Raw genomic sequence first — 12,315 nt, 5'->3', positions numbered from 1 at the left:
CCAGGCAAATGCCACGCAGCATCAGACCCACCCATAGTAGGGCCACAGAAGAAACGCTTCGGGCACATGTTGTTTCAGGAAATAACCTAAACTGGAATTATTGTCTTCCTTCATTTTCTGTCTCCCCTATTCTACATCTGCAGGGCATATACCCAGATAAACAAAAATCATAATTTGGAAGAGATGTCCACGTTCAATCATGTGTTCATTCAATAAAAACTTTCTGTCAATCTGATGTGTGCTCAACACATTTTCTTTTGAACCACAAAGGAAAGTAGCTCTATCGAGTCTGGGGTTGGGAGTAGAGGGATGAAATTTCTTGCAACTTCCATTTTCTGCTTTATGGACAAGTGAAACTGTTCATAAGTGGATATTCAAGCCTTCCTTTTTGTTCCCAAGCAGATATTCCAGGCTGTTTGAGCAGTAGCTCAGAGAAGGCAGCCATGCCATCAGTCATCTGCCACCTGGGCAAAGGGTCCATCTCTGTATCGCCACCAGGGACTCCAGCAACAGCCCTCTTGACCCAAGGGTGAGCATCCGATGGGTGAATGCACGGTCTGCCTGAAGGCCACTGGGAGCTGGAGTGGACCTGGTCACCTTCAATGCGACAACCCAGAGGCCCAGGTTACCCAGAGCCATTGTGTGGGGGGCTTCTCCCATTCCTCTGCTTAGTGTGAGCAAAGGCCGTCAGGGCCACTCTGTGGACTCGCAGTGGAGCAAGCCTGTCTAGAAGCCCACCCTCCCCTCTAAAAATCGTGCTTCCAAGTAACATTTCATTTATGCAGAGCCTTTTGTGGACTGGATATGGGCCAGCTTGTTCAGTCCCTTTCATCCTGTCACCTAACAGACACACTTTCTGTATCTGCATCTCATCATGGGTACAAAGTGGAGCAACTTCAGGGTCAGACATTCTGCCATTAAGGTGGGTCATGAAAAGTGCTTCTCCAGGCCAAAATGCCTACTCCTCGTTGCTCAGCTCCCTGATGGCCTTCATGGTGTCATAGGCTCGTCCATGGAACTTGATGATGTGACTTTCTGTGGCAAAAGGGGCTTTGCAGAAGTGACTAGGTAAAGATTTAAGATGGAGATTTCAAGGATTCTGGATGATCTGGGCTTGCCCTAAGTGTAACCACCAAGTCCCCTATAAGAGGGGACAGAAGGACATTTGACAGTAGCAGAGGTGAGAAGATGGGACCACATAAGTGGGTGCTGATGGGAGTGCTGTGGCAGGAGCCAAGGAATGCAGAAATGGAAGAGGAGTGGGTCTTCCCCTGAGGCCTCTGGAAGGAACTAGCCTGTCAGCAGCCAGGCTTCAGCCTGGTGACACTGACCTCGGACTTCTACCCACAAAACTGTCTGAGGATACGTCTGTGTTGTTTTAAAGCACTAGTTTGTAGTGATTTGTACAGCAGCCCCAGGAAACTGACACACTCCCTCTGGCTAGCATCCCTTCCCCAGTTATGGTCCCCCAGACACGTAGGTGTGGTGGAGTCCTGATTTCCACCTGGTGGCAGCAGATCTTGTGACAGCTCATCCAAAAAAGGCAGAAACTCAAGTGCCAATTGCATGCTTACTTCTACCTTTTATACCCTTTGATAAAGAACCCCAACTGCCCCCTCCTGCTCCTCAGCTTGGTGTCCCCTCACACCTCATCTCTCAGATTTCATCCCAACTATTAAAAAACACTAGAATTCAATACAGAGATGGTAAAGTGAATGAGAGTGAAGATTTAGTCCTTTTGTGTTAAGTTTAGGCTTTGTATCCATTGAGAATCTGTATGTATATGGCTATGTACACACACACACACGCATACACATATTTCTCCTTAAATCAACATTGTGGACATATAAGTAACATATGATGAAATTATTTTAAGGTGAAGCTTATAGAATTTTGAAAAAGGTCTATATTTGTGTAGCCACCAGCACAGTTTCCTTACCTATTTTGCTGCCAATTTCTTCCTTCACTTGACACGGGGCAATCCCTGACCTACCTTCTGTCGATGTTCCCTCTCAAAATACTGGGTAGGGAAAATGTTTCTCATCTTAAAGAGAATCTGGCACATTAAAACATCTGACAAACTAGGTGTCTCTTTTTATGTAAAATGTGTAATTAATTTTGGTCTTGTAGTTAAAAAGTGTAAGAGCATTTGCCTGGGTTTGTAAATAATATTGGAATGTATATAAGAATTTGAAAGTATATTTCTTTCTTTCTTTCTTCTTACTGAATGTATTGAGCTGACATTAATTCACAAAACCATACAAATTTCAAATGTACAAATCGACAAAGCCCCATCTGCACACTGCTGCATCGTGTGCCCATCGTCCCAAAGCAAACTCTTTTCCATCCCCATTACCCTCCCTGGACTCACCTCACCTACCTTCATCCCCCTTTCCCTCTGGCTATCACCACACTGTCGTCTGTGTCTATGTATGATATATATATACGAATTTTTTGTTTAATCCCTTCATCTTCTTTCTTTTTTATTTTCCATGTAAAATACTAGGTTCATTCCATCCTGTAGGAAGACTACTATAGACAGCCTGGCTGCACTGGAATCCAGTACTGCCCTGTACTCCCCATCACCCTAGTTCCCAGGGACCAGATGTCTGGCCTTTCTCCTCAATCCCTGTGGTCACAGCTTAGGAAGCAGGGTCAGAGCCTTTGGAACCTGAGGGGGCCTGCACTCGTCTCTGGACCCCAGAGACGGGGCAGAGATGCTGGAACAGGGCTGCACCAGGCCAAGTTTCTCTGATGTGGCCAGGGTACGGCCGGGTGGCTTTTGCTGCAGTGCTGTAAAATGTGTCAATGAAGAAAGACCTGCAATGGAGAAAGACTGGGCACAGAATTCACAGATCTAGTCCCAAGTGTCACTGCGCAGCTTCACATGCTCCTTCAGATGTTTCTTGAAGTTGAAAGACTTCCCACAGGCTGGCTCTGGGCAGGAGAAGAACTTCTGGCAGATATGCTGGTACTTCCTGTGATTCAAATATTGCCAGTTGGAGAAGATCCTTCCATGGCCAGGAAAGTCAGAAGGCAGCGTCTCCTTTTTTGCAGCTTTCAAATTCTCTTGGGGCCAATCTGTACACTGTCCTCATCCCAGGGCTCCCAGGGCTGGCCAGGGGCTCAGTTTGCTGGGCCCGCTTGAGGGGTCCAATTGAGCTCCAGTTCTACCCCTCCTTCCACAGTCAGAGAAGTTCCACAACTCACTGTGGGTGCTGATGAGGGTGACCCAGCCAGGGAAGTGGGGGCAGCTGCAGGGCCAGGGCTCTCTCTCTCTTTAAGTGCATGGATAACAGGAGAAAGAGGCAGTCTGGGGCCATCTGGCTCACAGTTGTCTGAGGAAAAGCTATAGGTCCATGGGCTGGCATCACTAGGCATCTCCCTTCACTTTCATCTTCATCACCCACCTCATCTTCTCCTGGGGGCAGAAAGAACTCTGGTGGGGCTCTCACTCTCCTGAGCAGCCCTGCTTCCTGAGTCCTCTCCTCATGTTTAGATTCCAAACCTGCAGACTCATGCCCACCCCTGAACTCTGGGCACCAGCTTCTTTGGGAATTACTTGGAAGGAGGGCTGGCTTGGACTCCGCTGGAAGTGTGGGGCCTGAAGATGGGCTCCAGGAGATGGTGTGGCCCACTGAGCACTCCCACACAAGCCCACAACCTCAGACCCCAGGTCCCCCACAGCCCAGGCACCAGGCTGCACTCTTGGCTGTGGACATGAGATAGGAGAACCAGATACTGCAGTCCTTTGAGAGGCAAAGGCTTGGGACTTGCACAGAACACACAGCCGGAAGAAGTGCTCTGGTCAAACAGGAACTTGGTGAGCTGAGAGTGCAGTGAGAAGCCCAGCTGCTCCTTGAGGAGGCACGTCTGTTCCATGTGGCCCACCAGGCGGATGCAACACTTGCTGCAACGGGCATCCAGAAGCCACCGCTTCTCCCACCGCCCGCGGGATGCATCGGCTGTGGAGGCAGCCATGGGCCAGGGGCCTGCGCCCCAGGGTGCCTGGGGGGACAGTGGTGGGGGAAGAGGGGCCCCACCTTCCTCCCGCCTCCCCTTCTCCTTTTAAGAGCAACCTGTCCCCCTGTGCATCCTTGCCTCCCCGCCCCACCTCCGGGGCCAGGAACTGGGCTAGGCTGAAGAGGAAGCCCTCACCTTCTTTCATCCAGCCCCAGCCCCTCCCCCAAACTCCCTCTCCTCTGACAGCCGTCAGTCTGTTCCAGGTGTCCATGCCTCTGGTTCTATTTTGTTTGACAGTTTATATTTTCATTAGAGTCCACATAGAAGTCAGATCCGATGATACTTGTCTTTGACTGGCTTATCTCACTGAGCATAATATTCTCTAGGTCCATCCATGCTGTCAAAAAGGTAAGATTTTTTATGGCCAAGTAATATTTCATTGTATAAATGTACCACAGCTTTTTAATCCACTCATCTACTGATGAGAAGTTGGGCTGCTTCCAGATCTTGGTTATTGTATATAAGGCTGCAGTGAACATAGGGGTGTCTGTATTCTTTCATAGGGGTGTCTGTATTCTTTCATAGGGGTGTCTGAAATTAGTATTTCAGGTTTCTTTGGATATACATGTATTACCAGAAATGGTATCACTGAGTCAAAAGGTAGATCCATTATGAATTTTCTGAGGTGTCTCCATACTGTTTTCCACAGTGGTTACACCAGTCTGCATTCCCACCAACAGCGCAGCAGTACTGCCTTTCCTCCATGTCCTCACCAGCACTTGTTTGTTGATTTACTGATGATAGCCATTTTGGCAGGCATGAGGTGGTATCTCATTGTGGTTTTAATTTGCATCTCTCTGATGATTAGCAACAATGAGCATTTTTTCATATGTCTGTGGGCCATCTAATGCCCTCTTTGGAGAAGTGTCTATTTAGGTCTTTTGCTCATTTTTTAATTGGGTCATTTGTCTTCTTTGTCATTTGTCTTCTTGTTGAATTGTATTCCTTTATATATTTTGGAAATTGAGCCCTTATCAGGTGTATCACTGGCAACCATCTTCTCCCATTCAGTTGGTCCCCTTTTCATTTTGTTGATGGTTTTTGCTTTGCTTTGCTTTGCTTTGTTTTTTTGCTGTGCAAAAGCTTTTTAGTTTGATGCAGTCTCATTTCTTTATTTTTCCTTTGTTTCCCATCTCCAAGGAGAAATATTGGCAAAAATATTTCTATGAAGACTGTCTGGGCCTGGCTGGTGTAGTTCAGTGGACTGAGCGTGGGCCTGCGAACCACACGATCGTGGTTCGATTCCCAGTCAGGCCACATGCCTGGGTTGCAGGCCAGTTCCCAGCAGGGGACTCACAAGAAGCAACCATACATTGATATTTCTCTCCTTCCTTTCCTCTCTAAAGACAATTAAATAAAATATTTTTTAAAAAGACTTCCTGAAATTTTACTACCTATGTTTTCTTCTAGGATTTTTATGGTTTTGTAACTTATATGTAAGTTTTTAATCCATTTTGAGTTTATTCTTGTGTATGGTGTAAGTTGGTGGTCTAGTTTCTTTCTTTCTTTTTTTTTTTTTGCAAGTATGTGTTCAGTTTTCCCAACACCATTTATTGAGGAGACTGTCTTTACCTCATTGTATGTTCTTGCCTCCTTTGTCAAATATTAATCAACCATAAAGGCATGGGTTCATTTCTGGGCTCTTGATTCTGTTCCAATTATCTATACCTGTCTTTATGCCAGAATCATGCTGTTCTGATTACTATGGCCTTGTAGTATAGTTTCATATTAGGTAGTGTGATACCTCAACTTTGTTTTTCTTTTTCAAGGTTGCTGAGGCTATTCAGGATCTTTTGTTGTTCCATATGCATTTTTGGAATATTTATTCTAGATCTGGGAGACATGCCATTGATATTTTAATAGGAATTGCACTGAATCTGTAGATTGCTTTGGATAGTGTGAACATTTTAGTGATGTCATTTTTTTATTCATTAACATAGTATATGTTTCCACTTATTTGTGTCTTTCTTTCTTCAGTATCTTATAATTTTCCAAGTACAGGTCTTTACATTCTTGGTTAATTTTATTCCTGAGTACCTATTTTTTGTTGCACTAATAAATGGGATTTTTTCATAATTTCTCTTTCCAATAGTTTATTATTGGTGTGTAAAATCCCACCAATTTCTGAATATTAATTTTGTATTTTGCTGTTTTGCTAAATTAATTTATTAGATCTAGTAGTTTTTTGTGGAATCTTTATGTTTTTCTACATACAATATTATGTCATCTGCAAACAATGACAGTTTTACTTCATCCTTTCCATATTGAATGTCTTTTATTTCTTTTTCTTGTCTGATTGCTGTAGCTAGGACTTCTAGTACTATGTCAAATAAGAGTAGTGAAAGCAGACTCTATGTCTTGTTTCTGATCTTAAGAGAAACACCTGTATTTTTTGCCCACTGAATATGATGTTGGCTGTGGGTTTGTCATATATGCCCTTCGTTATGTTGAATGCTTTTGTACATCTATTTATATAATTGTGATTTTTTTATCCTTCATTTTGTTTATGGGATATATTATAATTTATTGATTGAGGAATATTATACCAACCTTTCATTGCCAGAATAAATCTCACTTGACCATTGCATATGATCCTTTTAATGGACTGCTGGATCTGGTCTGTTAATATTTTGTTGAAACTTTTAGCATCTCTGTTTATCAGGGATATTGGCCTATAATTTCCTTTCTTTGTAATGTCTTTATTTGCTTTAGGAATTATAATAATGCTGGTCTCTTAAAAAGAGCTGGGAAGTTTTCCCTCCTCTTGAATTTTTTGGAATAATTTGAGGGGGATAGGTGTTAGTTCTTCTTTGGCTGTTTTGTAAAATTCACCTGTGAATCCATCTGTTCCAGGAATTTTATTTTCTGGCAGTTTTTTTAAATTACAGCTTCAATTTTGTTAGTTGTAATTGGTCTGTTCAGGGTTCTTATTCCTCCTGATTCAGTTTTGGAGAGTGCATGTTTTAGGAATTTATCCATTTCTTCCAGATTGTCCAACATGTTGCATTTAGTTGTTCATAATATTTTTCTACAATCCTCTGTAGTTCTGTGGAGTCAGTTCTTACTTCTCCTCCTTCATTTCTGATTTTATTTATTTAGGTCCTCTCTTTATTTCTTGATGAGTGTGATTAAATGTTTATCAATCTTGTTTATCTTTTAAAAAACAGTTCTTTGCTTTATTGATCTTTTGTATTATTTTAGACTCTATTTTGTTTATTTCTGCTCTGATCTTTATTATTTCTTTCCTCTACTCACTTTGGGCTTTATTTGTTGTTCTTTTATTAGGGTTTTTTGGGGGGGCATGTGACATTAGATCATTTATTTGAGGTTTTTCTTGTTTCCTGAAATAGGCCTGCATTGCCTGAAATTCACTCTTACAATGGCCCTCACTGTGTCCCATAGGTTTTGAGGTTGTTGTGTTTTCATTTTCATTGTTTCAAGGTATTTTTAAAGTATACTTTATTGATTGTGCTATTACAGTTGTCCCAGTTTTTTTCTCCTTTTTATACCCCCTCTGCCCTGCACCTCCCACCCTCCAGCATCCCCTTCCGCTCTTAGTTCATGTCCATGGGTTGTACATATGTTCTTTGGCTTCTCTGTTTTCTATACTATTCTTAACCTACCCCATTATTTGATGTCTACCAATAATGCTTCTTATTCCCTTTACTTTTCCTCCCTCATCCTCCTTCTCCACACTGGTAACCCTCCATGTGATCTCCACTTCTCTGATTCTGTTCCTGTTCTAGTTGTTTGCTTAGTTTTTCATTTTGTTTTTTAGTTTTAGGTTCGGTTGTTTATGGTTGTGAGTTTGTTGTCATTTTACTGTACATAGTTTTAGTCTTCTATTTCTTAGATAAATCCCTTTAACATTTCATATAATAAGGGCTTGATGATGAACTCCTTTGACTTGATCTTATCTGGAAAGCACTGTATCTGCCCTTCCATTCTAAATGATGGCTTTGGTAGACAGTCATTTTGGATGTAGGTCCTTGCCTTTCACGATTTTGAATACTTCTTTCCAGCCCTTTCTTGCCTGCAAGGTTTCTTTTGAGAAATCAGCTGATGATTCAAGGTATCTTTTGATTTCTTCTTTGACCTTGTTAACCCATTCATTGCTTAGTAATGTGTTATTTAGCCCCCATGTATTTGTGAGGGGTTTTTCCCCTTGTAACTGATTTTTAGTTTTATGCTGTCATGGTCAGAGAGATGCTTGATATGATTTCAATCTTCTTATTTACTGAAACTTTTTTGTGGCCCAACATGTGGTGTATCCTGGAAAATGCTCTGTGTGCACTTGAAAAGAATGTATATTCTGCTGCTTTGTACTGCGGTGTTCTCAAAATATCAATTAAACCCATCTGGTCTAATGTGTCATTTGAGACCTCTATTTCCTTGTTGGTTTTCTGTTTGGAAGATCTATCCAGTGATGTCCATGGAGTGCTAAGCTCCCCTGCTGTGACTGTATTGCTGTCAATCTCTCCTTTTATGTCCATCAATATTTGCTTTATATAGTTAGATGCTCCTATTTTGGGTGCATAAATGTTAACAAGGCTTACAGCCTCTTGTTGAATTGATCACTTTATTGTGATACAATGTCTTTTTTTTGTCTTACATTATATTCTTTGTTTTAAAGTCTATTTTGTCTGATATGGGTATTGCTACCCCAGCTTCTTTTTGGTCTCCATTTTCATGAAATATTTTTTTCCGTTCATTTATTTTTAACCCGTGTGTGTCTTTCTATTTGAAGTGTCTCTTATAGACAGAATACATATGGATCTTGTTTTCTTATCCATTTAGCTACCCTATGTCTTTTTATTGGTATATTTAACCATTTACATTTAAAGTGATTTTTTTAATCCTTACCCAAGGATATGCTTACTGATTTTCAAGAGAGAGAGATACAGAGAGAGAAAAAAATCAATGTGAAAGAGAAGCATTGATTAGTTACCTCCCATACATACCCTGACCCACAACCTAGGTATGTACCCTGACCAGAAATTGAACCCATTACCTTTTGGTGTATGGGACAACATGCCAACCAACCAGCCACCAAGCCAGAGATTAAAGTGGTTTTTAATAGGTATGTAGTTATTATCATTTTATTATTCGTATTTTTCCTCTCTATTTTTTAGAGGTCCCTTTAAAAAATTTTTGTAATACTGGCTCTATGATGATGAACTCTTTTAGCTTTTATTGTCTCTGAAAGCTTTATTTCTCTTTCAATTTTAAACTATAACCTTTCTGAGAAGAGTAGTCTTCATTATAGATTCTTGCTTTCCATCACCTTAAATATTTCTTGACAGTTCCTTATGGCCTGAATTGTTTCTGTTGAGAAATCAGCTGACATTCATATGGGAGCGCTTCCTGCTTTTAAGATTCTATGTTGATCTTTTATCTTTGCCATTTTAATTATGTGTACTGGTGTNAGCTTTTATTGTCTCTGAAAGCTTTATTTCTCTTTCAATTTTAAACTATAACCTTTCTGAGAAGAGTAGTCTTCATTATAGATTCTTGCTTTCCATCACCTTAAATATTCCTTGACAGTTCCTTATGGCCTGAATTGTTTCTGTTGAGAAATCAGCTGACATTCATATGGGAGCTCTTCCTGCTTTTAAGATTCTATGTTGATCTTTTATCTTTGCCATTTTAATTATGTGTACTGGTGTGGGCCTCTTTGGGTTCATCTTCTTTGGGACTCTTCAGTTCTTTGACCTGCCTTTTTCCTTTGCCAGGTTAGAGAAGTTTTCAGTCATTATTTCTTCAAATAGGTTCTCAATCCTTTGCTCTCTCTCTTCTCCTTCTGGTACCCCTGTGATGCAGACGTTAGTATGCTTGATGTTTTCCCAGAGGTCCCTTAAACCGGGGGCCCTCAACCTCTGGGCTACAGACTGTTACTGGTCTGTGGCCTGTTAGGAACTGGGTTGCACAGTAGGAGGTGAGCAGCCAGGGATTGAGTGAAGCTTTGCCTAAATAACCACCTGAGCTCCACCTCCCTGTCTCCCCACAACCCTCATGAAAAAATTGTCTTCCATGAAACCAGTCCCCATTGTCAAAAAGGTTGGGGACTGCTGCCTTAAATTATATTTATTTTTAAAAATTCTTTTTTTCTTTTTGCTGCTCTTATTGCTTTCTGTTACCTTGCCTTCTAAATTGCTGATTCATCCCTCTGCTTTTAATTCCTTCTAGTGTATTCTTTATTTTAGTTATTGTATTCTTTATTTCTGACTGGCTCTATTTTATGTTTTCTGTGTCCTTTTTTATGCTGTCAAAGTTCTCGCTAAGTTCCTTGAGCAACCTTATGACCACTTTTTTGAACTCTGTATCTGGAAAATTACTTGCCTCCATTTCATTTAGTTCTTTTTCTAGGGATTTCTCCTGCTCTTTCATTTGGAGCATGTTTCTTTGTCTCCCCATTTGTCTGCCTCTTGGTGTTTGTTTCTGTGTATTAAGTAGATCTTTTATGTCTCCAAGTCTTGATAGAGTGGTCTTATGTATTAGGTGTTCTGTGGGTCCCAGTGGCACAGTCTTTCTGACACCTGAACCAGATGTTCTAGGGGTGTCCCTTGTATGGGTTATATGTGCCATCCTGTTGCAGTTGAGACTTGATTGCTGTTAGTACATCTGTGGGTGGGGTGGACCCTCAAGCTGGCTGGCTGTGAGGATTGGCCACCCCCAGAGTGCATGAGCTGCAGTGTAGTGGCTGACTCCACAACGTGGAATTTGCTCCAGCAGGATCTGATGCCTGCCAAGATCTCCATTTGGGTGCACGGCTTGTGTAGTTGATCAGGTGGTGCTCATTGTGGTCTGAAGCCAGTCCCTAATTGTGTTTGTTTTGGGGTCTCTTGGGAGGGACTCCACTGCAAGTCAATGTCAGATGCTGCCTGAGACCAACTCTGGATACCTGTAGGAGCTACAAAGCAATCCACAGTAGGCAGCTGCCTGTTCTAGACCTGGGTGCTCACTGAAGGGGCCAAGCTGAGAACTGAGGCAGACTGTTACCAGTACCATGCCTAAGGCAGGTCAGCAAAAAGGTCAAGGCACCCAAGACTTGCTGTAGACTGGCAACTGCCTGTTAGGCTCAGCCACTGAAAGAGCCTCAGGCAATACACAAGTTGCTTGAGGCAGGTTCCCAGGAAGTAACCAGGAAGAGGTGAATGGTGTTCAACAGATTGATACAGCACTTTTGCTAGTTTAGAAGCCACTTTGCAAAAGTCTCAGTGTATACTGAGGCCAGCCACCACCCACCTGAGGCCTGCAGAGCTTTGTGGTAGGGCAGTGTCTCAGGGAGTTGTCGGGGTAGAGCTAGTAAAGTTCACCAGGCTGAAACAGATTAAGTTTTGGTGGTGTGGAAGAAGGGTTTAACAGAGGATAGGTAGAGACTGTTAACCACACAGGAAAATGGCTCTTACCATGAAGCCAGACAACTGAGCTTCTCCCTATATGTCTCTGGCACTCCCCAGAGCTTCACCAGAATTCCTTGAGAGATTTTTAAGAAAGACTACAATGTAGGCCCAAGCCAATTTCTACTGCAGAGCTTCTGGCAATGGGCAAATTGGTTAGGATAGGGCATCAGGGAGTCAAGGTGGAGCCAGTGTAGCTCACCAGACTAATACCTTGCAGGGACTGTGCTTAATTCAGCAAACATGGTGCCCTTGGGCCATGCAGTAGGAGGACTCAACACAGGGATATTGGTTGCTGTCTCTCCAGCCCTCACCCAAGAGCCAGACAATTCAGTCTCTCCCAGGAGCACTCTGGTACCCCCTGAGCCTCTATCTGTATGCCAAACCCCAGGGTGAGTGTCTGTGATTGAGAATTTACCCACTGGCCCCTTAAGGTCATCTGGGTTTCTAGCAGACTACCATTTCAGCCGACAGACACTGATTTTCACACCCAGGTGTTATGGGGGCTCCTCTTCCCAGCACTGGTGCTCCAGGCTAGGGAGTCCAGCTTTGGGCTGAGACTACTCACTCCTCAGGAGAAACCTTTGTAGCTGGGATCCCACAGTAGCACATGGGTGTGGGGCCAGTCTGCTTCTGTCATTCTGTCCGTCTCTATGGAACTTCTTCATTATAGTCTTAATTACCAGACTTCTGTTTAGCTACACTTCAGATGGTTATCCAGGTTGATGTTTGTGTAATTTAGCTGTAATTTTTATGTCATCTGGATAGGAGGTGAGTGCAATGAGCATCTACTGTCACCTTGAACCTTCTCCACATTTGTTCTTAGATAATTTATAGTTGCTCCAATGATTTGTCTGAAATAGTTTTTTCAATATAATTCTTAACTTATTGT

At 42.4% G+C, this 12,315-nt stretch overlaps 1 protein-coding gene and 1 pseudogene across 1 annotated transcript in view; one reads left to right on the top strand and one right to left on the bottom strand.

Moving 5' to 3' along the window:
* LOC118980496 (gap junction alpha-3 protein-like) overlaps window positions 1-12,315 on the top strand; it is a 132,008-nt gene that overhangs the window by 55,186 nt on the left and 64,507 nt on the right. The window lies entirely within an intron of this gene.
* LOC118980449 (zinc finger protein 692-like) lies at window positions 2,636-3,981 on the bottom strand (annotated as a pseudogene).

Source organism: Sturnira hondurensis, unplaced genomic scaffold (assembly GCF_014824575.4).
Source record: "Sturnira hondurensis isolate 20B ecotype Veracruz unplaced genomic scaffold, ASM1482457v3 Scaffold0022910, whole genome shotgun sequence".
NCBI lineage: Eukaryota > Metazoa > Chordata > Mammalia > Chiroptera > Phyllostomidae > Sturnira > Sturnira hondurensis.
This window is presented reverse-complemented; position numbering and strand designations above follow the sequence as displayed.